This window comes from Chenopodium album, chromosome 6 (genome assembly GCF_948465745.1).
Source record: "Chenopodium album chromosome 6, dcCheAlbu1.1, whole genome shotgun sequence".
NCBI classification, from domain to species: domain Eukaryota; kingdom Viridiplantae; phylum Streptophyta; class Magnoliopsida; order Caryophyllales; family Amaranthaceae; genus Chenopodium; species Chenopodium album.
In genome coordinates, this window is record NC_137839.1 from 50820931 (window position 1) to 50828697 (window position 7767).

General features: G+C 38.7%; 1 non-coding gene across 1 annotated transcript; it reads right to left on the bottom strand.

Moving 5' to 3' along the window:
• Nucleotides 1-4220: 4220 nt before the first annotated feature.
• Nucleotides 4221-4324, bottom strand: LOC145637430 (small nucleolar RNA R71). The gene has a single exon (XR_014114215.1). It is a non-coding gene; the product is annotated as a small nucleolar RNA R71 (small nucleolar RNA).
• Between the last annotated feature and the right edge of the window lie 3443 nt (nucleotides 4325-7767).

Genomic DNA, 7767 nt, shown 5'->3' on the forward strand with positions numbered 1-7767 from the left:
TTACTGTGCGGGCGCGCTTTATTTCTCCGTACCCTCAAAGTTGCGGCCATGCAATATGCTGAGAGGGCGTACACTACTACTGCGCGAGCGCGCATATTTCGTATGCGGGCGCGCACCGCTGGGTTTCTAATTTCTTTGCGCCTTGTTGCCCAAGTTTCTTTAAAGTGGAGTTTTCATGGATTGTGTTTCTTTATTCTCTTGATTTGATTGTAACTAATAGGATGCATGAGAATGATCCTTATTAGTGTAAACCTCTTTCATTGATTTGCCTAGACTATTTCATGAGAATGAATTGTTTAGGTAGAATCTTGTGCTCTTTGCCATGTGATTCATGATAATCATTATTATTCCCCTCTTTCTAATCATATTTGACACCCCGTATCCCTAGCGTCATTTTCCCTTGATTTTTATCATCTTTTTCTTGCTTATTTGTAGTTTTAGTGTTCTTACTCAACAAAACCAACAAAAACAAATCCCTTTTTACTCTTGCATTAGTGATTATTGATGTTAAATTAGTGTGCTTGACTAGTGGTTTGACCCTTTACTTGCCACTAACTAGTTTGGTGTATGTTTAGGTATTATAAATGATTAATTTGATTAGGGTAGTAGCTTAACGACCTATTTAACCCTCGATCAGGGTAATAACTAAAATTTCTAATATCATCTATGTTTATTATGATGCTTCCTATTTTCCTAATATCATGTTAGTGTCATGTTAGGGCTAAAGATTTGATCTTTAATGTTTAGTGACATGCTAAGGTTTGTTATTAATCTTGTTAGTATCATGCCTATGATCTTGCTATTAATATTATTATGCTTTAACATTATTATTTTTATGATTGTTATTATGATGATGATTATTATGTTGCTTGATGATTGTTATTGTTATTGCTTGATCATGCCTTTTATGCATCTTTAAAGGGGAATTTGTTCTTGTAATCACGCTTAATATGATATTTAATAATCTTGTTTGGGGTTAATATGATTATAATTCAAGTGATCGCCAATAATAGATTTGTTTGTGAATTAATATTCAACCAACATAGATTAAACAGGTTTAGGTTAAATCTATTGATTGCATGTTAGTCAGAAAGCGCACAAGAATACGAGAAGAATAAAGTAGAGGCCTATTATTAGGGCAAGTTCAATCTCTTTTAGGTTGGATTTGTACCTTCAACCCCGAATTTCCAGTCATGGTTCCAGACCTATTGGAGTTAATGATCTCCTGGATCGTTAAGGGGTGTAACCTTCACCCTGTGAACGGTTTACAAGTTCCTAAAACTTGTTGGCAACTCTTTTACTCTAGCTTCCTTCTCTTTGGGCGCCACCATGCTTAAGTGTATGATCACAGTGGGGCTCAAGTGTGAAATTGCTTGAAATATTCCCTACAATTGGCAAAATTCAAAATCACACTAAGGAATAAGGATCACGGATCTGAGTCGCTAAGAACCTTAATCAGAGAAGAATTAAACAACTAAAAAAATCGATTAACAACAATCAACAAATCGATTTAGAACTTGTAAACAATTAAATACACAATTTAACCCAGCCAATCGAAAAAAAAAACTTGAATCACAGAGATCGCAGACAAATTATATCATATTTAATGACAAGATCTAATCGCATGAAATACCTAATCTACTAAAATCAAGTAACATCAAACAAATGTAGATCAGAAATAATCCTATGAAAATAAAATTCAAATAAAACCCAAAAAAAGAATCTTGTGTAAGATCATGGGACTTAGTGTTTAGACTCAATTAATGACTTGACAAGGTAAAAATTAACTGAATCGACTAGAAAACTGTTCAATTAGACATAAGGTGCTGACTCGAGCAACAAATCGAACTGTCACCTAAACGACAGGACTAGCGCTTCTCTTTGTAGTGTAGCGCCAGACGACAGGACTGTCACCAGGCGCTACGCTCCACAGAGTGGCGCTGCAGTTTAAATCTTGGCGTCATTACTGGAACGTCAATCTGGAACTGCTTTCGGTATTATTACTCTACAAGGTATGTCTAAAGTCGTACTAAGTCAACTCTAATTAAATTATTAAACTTTAATTACTCAAATTAATTAACCGTGAAGAGTTGGCGCGAGTGGATGGGACACCGCGAGTTCAGAAAAACTCGCTTCCATGGTTTGGTGAATTCAACATTCTCTGATGTACCCTTTGTTTCTCATAGCGTTCAATCAGGTAGATGGAGCATGAATTCCCAGAGGGTTATGTCCATATGTAGAACACATATGGGTTTCAGATTAGTGAGAAAAACTCAATCAGGAAGTAGGATCGAGCAAATAGTGCTAAAAACTGGTCGAAATAAGAACGCATATTTCTGGCTCGGTATTGGAAGTACTTGGCGCCTGCAAACAGAGGCCAGCGCCACAATTTGGCTTTAGCGCCTAGCGACAGAAGCTGTCGCCTGGCGCTAACGTCAAATTGTTGGCGCTAGACTTTGTTCCCTGACGCTAGTTCCTACATGAATCAGCAGCTTTCTGTGCTCGATAAAATTTTCCAATTTCGCGCAGCATTATTTCGATCCTAGTTGTGAAAGATATTCCTTAAATTTCCTACGTGTAAAAATCCTATGTTTTAACTCATTATGGATGGTCTTTCCAATTTGATCTTCTTTATGCATATGACAATAATGTTAATCAAAGTTACGCACGTGAACTACTTAGAACTTTTCGAGTCTCATCCACTCATTCTAAATCATTGCCGAAATAAATTTCAGGAATTAAAATAGAAATCCTCCCCAGGGGAGTCGCCAAAAAACTGTAGGGAATATTTTAAGCATTATCCCTAGCTTGAACCCCACTGTGATCATACACTAAAGTACGGTGGCGTCCAAAGGGAAAGAACATAGAGCAAAAGAGTCGCCAACAAGTTTTAGGAACTTGTAAACCATTCATGAGGTGAAGGTTACACCCCTTAACGATCCAGGATATCGTCAACTCCAATAGGTCTGGAACTATGACTGGTAGTTCGGGGATGAAGGTACAAATCCAACCTAAAAGAGATTGAACCTACCCTAATAATAAACCTCTACTTTATTCTGATCGTATTCATGTGCGCTTTCTGACTAACATGCAATCAATAGGATTAACCCTAAAACTGTTTATCTATGTTGGTTGAATATTAATGCACAAATAAATCTATTATTGGCGATCACTTGAATTATAATCAAATTAACCCTAAACAAGATTATTAATTATCTTATTAAGCGTGATTACAAGTACAAATTCCCTTTAAACATGCATAAAAGGTGTGATCAAGCAATAACAATAAATATCAAGCAACATAATAATAATCAAAATAATAATCATAATTAATATAATCATGTTAAACCATAATAATAGTAAGATCCTAGGCATGATACTAACAAGATTAATAACAAACCCTAGCATGTCACTAAGCAATAAAAATCAAAGCTTTAGCCCTAACATGATACTAACAATCATAAATATTAGTAAAGAATATAAAAGGAATCATACTTTTAATCATATTTGATATTAGGATTTTTTAGTTGTTACCCTAAACACTCTTTTATTCTGATTAAAACTCTAAAAAGTCAACAAAAGTCAATTTATCAATGCTAATTGAATTAGGAATGAAAAGAACCTTCTAGAAGAATCTAGAAGACTAAAACCAATTCTAATTGCATTAGGAATGATAAATCAATATTAGGGCCTCCTCTAGATCATTGGGCCGCATATAAGGCTCAAACCAGGCCCAGTTTAGTAATTTGGTCATAACTTCCTCATTATTCATCGGAATTGGGCTTATAATATATCGTTGGAAAGCTATTTTCATGCCCCATCTAACTACACCATTATTGGACCCTTGCTGTGGACCAAACCAAACTGAATTGTCTGTTTTCTTAAAATAGGTTTTCAAAAACAGAGAGAAGAGAAAAGAAATTAAAACTATCCGCAACACTAGACTTTCCACACTTTCACTTCATTCGATTATGATTCGACGTGAAAGGTACTCATTACCGGATTTGGTTTTGAGGAAACAAAAATGGGTGTCTACAATGCGCAATGATGCAAACCAATGAAGTGAGTCAACACTACATTCGTATGCACCTTTTCCGGCAATCTCTCACCAGACGAGCAAAGAAATGGCTAAAGCAAGTAAAGCCTAACACTCTCACAACATGGAGGGAGGTGGTAAAGGCGTTCTTGAAGCGATTTATCTCCGAGGAGAAGACCGCCGAAATGAGAAGGAAAATCGCATCATTTGAGCAAGAAGCCGATGAAAGTCTTGGTGAAGCATGGGAGAGATTCAAAGAGTTAGTGCAAGTGTGTCCCCACCATGAGTAAAATCAAGGGTTGCTCATACGGTTTTTCTACGACTGATTGGAGCTCATGTCAAGAGCCAATTTGGATGCGGGGGCGGGTGGTCAATTTATCAAAATACCTCAAAATCAAGTTGAAGCCACAATAGAAGAGGCAGCAAAGATTTACTCTTGGGGGGGCCGAAGAAGAAATGCTCCAAAGAAAGGTGGTATTTACGAATTGGAGAAAGTTGATCAATTACAACATCAAATTGATCAACTAACAAAAGGGCTTTCCAAGTTGAACACGAGTGTGAATGCAAGTTCAAGCGGTGAAGCAAGCTCCTCTCAAGTTAACTCTTTCTCTTGTCAAAATTGTTGAGGAACGAACCATGATACATCTTATTGTGGAGGTTTAAGCCCCGAGCATGTAGCGACATACAACACAAGGCAAGAGGGATTTAGAGGAAGCGGCGGTGGAGTAGCTTGGAGACAACCACCACCCGGGTTTGTACCTCAACCTCAACAATGGAACCAACAAGCTCAACCTTCCTACAACTCCAACCCTCAATATCAAAATCCACCTCCATCTCAACCCCAAAACCCAAGAGGAAGCTATCCAAGGAACAACCAATACAACAATCAAACCCAAGAACCTCAAATAAATCATCAAGAACAAGCACCTCAAGCGAAGCTAACACAAACTCAACTCCTCCAAGCCATGCATGCGCAAATGCAATCTTTTGGGAAACAAATGCAAGAGATAAGAGCTTACAACAAGATGGTTGATTCACAACTAGCTCAATTGGCTGAGAGAACTCCTTTCAATTCACCATCTACTCTACCCAAATAACCACAAACTAACCCATCTCACAACTCAAAACCCGATACATGCAAGGCGATCACATTGAGGTCGGGAACTTCCTATAAAGGGCCAAATGAAGGGGATAGTGAGAAAAAGAAGAGAGGAGAGGAGATTGTGAATAAAAACAAGGGAGGTGAGGAAGAAAAGGTTGATGATATAGAAGGAGGTTCGGAGAAGAAGAAGCTTGACAATGAGAAGACAACTTCAATTCCTAGTGACGCTAGGAATCTTGACGGACCGGTTCCTTTTCCCGGTTGGCTTGCGGAGAGGAAGTTGAATGACAAGTTTGCAAAATTCCTTAGTGTCATGAAGAATTTTCACATTAACCTCCCTTTCCTTGAAGTTGTGACACAAATGCCATCTTACTCCAAGTTCCTCAAAGATATTCTCACCAACAAGAGGAAGCTCAATGATGAGCTTATCACCCTTCAACATCAAGTGAGTGATCTTGTCCAACATAAGATGCCCAAGAAGGAAAAAGACCCGGGAAGTTTCACTTTGCCGATGAAAATTGGGAACATGGAAGCTAGGGGCACCTTAGCCGATCTTGGAACAAGTGTTAGTTTAATCCCTCTATCCATTTCTCAAAAACTCAATATAGAGATGATCCCTACAAGGAAGATAATTCAATTGGCCGATCGGTCGGTGAAATTACCTTATAGAGAGCTTGAGTATGTTCCAATTCAAGTGGAACACATCTACGTGCCTTGTGACTTTGTAGTGATGGATATGGAGGAAGATGTTAACACTCCTTTGATTTTGGGACGTGAAGCTCTTAAAACTTTGGGGTCGGTCATCAATTGCAAGAACAACACCATCACATGTGAGGTGGCCGATGAGAAGATTGTCTTTGAGTTTTCTAAGTTGCTCAAGACCCCCATGGTTGAAAAATGTTATAGAGTTGATGTTGTGAATGAGGAGCTAGATCGCTTGGGGAGGATCGTGATGAGGCCTTAAGATCCAATGATAGAAGCTCTTACATGCAAAGAAGAGTTCCACTCTCAAGAGGCTAAAGCGTTTGTCATGGCAATGGGGGAATCCTCAAAGGAGGAGGTTGAACAACAAGTTGAGATCAAGCTTGTGTCCAAGGAGGAGAAATTGGAGGAGAGTTCTAAGCCTCCTCCCATGGTAGAACTCAAGCCCCTTCCCCCTTCTTTGAAATATGCTTTTCTTGATAAAGAGGGAAAATACCCTATTATTGTCAATGCTACCCTAGATGGTCTTAATTTGGAAAAACTTCTTAATGTTTTGAGAAAATATAAGGATGTGATAGGGTATAGCATTGATGATATCAAAGGTATCAGCCCTTCTTTATGCATGCATCGTATTCATCTTGAAGATGATCATTCCACCTCCCTTGAACCTCAAAGAAGGTTGAACCCTAACCTTCAAGAGGTTGTGAAGAAAGAAATTTTGAAACTACGTGAGGCGGGCATCATCTATGCTATCTCCGATAGCAAGTGGGTTAGCCCGGTTCATGTAGTTCCAAAAAAGGGTGGGATGACCATAATCAAAGGTGAAGAGGAGAGGAAATCTCCACCCGGACAGTGACCAGGTGGAGAATGTGTATAGATTATAGGAGGTTGAACAGAAACACCAAGAAATATCATTTTCCTCACCCATTCATGGACCAAATGCTTGAGAGGCTCTCTCAACATGCTTTCTTTTGTTTCTTGAATGGATATTCCGGATTCTTCCAAATCCCTATCCATCCAAGAGATCAAGAGAAAACTACTTTCACATGTCCATATGGGACATTTGCATACAGAAGAATGTCATTCAGTTTATGCAATGCTCCTTCTACCTTTCAAAGATGCATGACCTCATTTTCTCCGAGATGCTTGAAAAAGAAATTGAAGTTTTCATGGATGATTTTAGTGTTGGTGGCTCGTCTTTTGACACTTTTCTTGTTAACCTTGAAAAAGTTTTGAAAAGGTGTCAAGAGAAGAATTTGGTTTTGAATTGGGAAAAATGCCACTTCATGGTCGAGGAGGGCATTGTCCTCGGCCATAAAGTTTCAAAAAATGGCATTGAGGTTGATCCGGCTAAAGTTTCGGTGATTGAGAAATTGCCCCCTCCTACTTCTATCACGGGAGTACGAGCTTTTCTTGGGTATGTCGGTTTCTACTGGAGATTTATCAAAGACTTTTCATCAATCGCCAAACCTTTGACCGAATTACTCAAAAAGGATGTTGCTTTTAACTTCAATGAGGCTTGCCTTGAGGCGTTTCGTAAGCTCAAGGAAACTCTCATTTCCTCTCCCGTTGTGCAAGCTCCGGATTGGAGCTTGCCTTTTGAGCTAATGTGCGATGCGAGTGATTTTGCAGTGGGTGTCGTGCTTGGACAAAGAAAGAAGGAAAATTATGTGTCATCTACTTTGCAAGTAGGACTCTTTATGAAGCTCAAAAGAACTATAAAACAACGAAGAAGGAAATGCTAGCGGTTGTTTTTGCCTTTGATAAGTTTAGGTCTGTAGACGTCGCTCGAAGTGCGCCTACATAAAAGCATGTTGTGAATATGCTTGGCACTCATAGGAAGTGGGAATTGACATTACGATTAGGGACAAATAAAGTAGGGAGCCGACAACAAGTTTTTAAGGAACTTGTAAACCGTTCACGGATC